This window comes from Alexandromys fortis, unplaced genomic scaffold (genome assembly GCF_014885135.2).
Source record: "Alexandromys fortis isolate MF-2015 unplaced genomic scaffold, M_Fortis_MF-2015_v1.1 scaffold_0, whole genome shotgun sequence".
NCBI classification, from domain to species: Eukaryota; Metazoa; Chordata; class Mammalia; order Rodentia; family Cricetidae; genus Alexandromys; species Alexandromys fortis.
The window spans coordinates 44,581,611-44,583,053 of NW_026067949.1; positions in this window are offsets into that span (position 1 = coordinate 44,581,611).

Here is a 1,443-nt window from a genome sequence, read left to right on the forward strand (position 1 = left end):
ATATATGGAACTCTGTGTTGGTGTTAAAAGACCAGAGAAATGAGATGAGTTTGCATGCTAACCTGATTTAGGAGCAGCGTGTACCATAAGCTGGGGTTCAGGGGTTACAGGAAGGAAGAGCTCAGGCTTGGCTCAGTGAGTGATCACTTGCATTTTAAAAAAGTAAGCAAGACCTTTAAGACAGAAGATACTTCTGGGCAGAGGGCTCTGGCTTTGCTCAAATATTTTGGGGAACTAACTGCAAATATAGCTGCTTGGCTTTAAGGTAGAAGGGGTGCAGATGTGTAGGAAGGTGGGGGCCAGAGGAGGGAGAGTTATGGGGAGGGATAGACAACCCCTGTCCCCAAGGCAGAGAGCCCTTTAAGAATTTCCCAGAGTTGCAACCAGATCAGATTTGCATTTTAGAAAGATCTGATAGTAAACACTAATTTAGAATTATGGTTAAAAAGCACATATATCAGAATGAATAAAAATGACACAATGCACAGCTGAATTTAACCAAACTGAAGACTGCATCAGAGATATTAAAATGTAAAAAAAAAAGTACCTCTTAAAATACAGGAATTTCAAAATAAATAAATACATAAGCCTTGTGCATGCCTTTAATCCTAACACCCAGAAGGAAGAGGCAGATGGATCTCAATGAATTAATTCCAGGTCAGCCTGGAATACATAGTCGAATTCTAGACCTGCCAGGGCTATATCAAAGAAAGGAAGGGGGGAATTGCAGGATGTAAAAATAAAATATTTCTTTAAAGAAAAAAAAATGAGCCGGGCGGTGGTGGCGCACGCCTTTAATCCCAGCACTTGGGAGGCAGAGGCAGGTGGATCTCTGTGAGTTCGAGATCAGCCTGGTCTACAAGAGCTAGTTCCTGGACAGGCTCCAAAAAAACCACAGAGAAACCCTGTCTCGAAAAAAAAAAGAAAGAAAGAAGAAAGAAAGAAAGAAAGAAAGAAAGAAAGAAAGAAAGAAAGAAAAAAGAAAAAATGAGTTGGGCGCTCAGGAGGTTGAGGCATGTGGATTTGTAAATTTGAGGCCAGCCTGGTCAGAGTGAGTTTCAGGATAGCCAGGGCTACACAGAAAAACCCTGTCTTGAAAAACAAAAAAAAAAAAAAAAAATGAAAGGAAGGAAGGTAAAAAGGAAGAATATGTTCTGTGTATTAGGGGTTAGATTTGAGGACTGCTTGAGAGCAGTGGTGACCTTACTGTTCCTTATTACCTTAATAATCCTCCAATCGTTTGACTAAATAAGAATATGTTATTCTTTCATTTGAAAACGACACTTAAGAACAACAAAGTAATAAGGCTGTATATGTCGGTGCACCTCTTTAATCCAGGGAGCAGGAGCAGGCGAATGCGAATTGTGAGTTGAGACCATCCTGGGCTAAACAGCCAGACCACATCTCCAAAGGGAAAAAGAAGACTGGGCGGGGGAGGTTAAG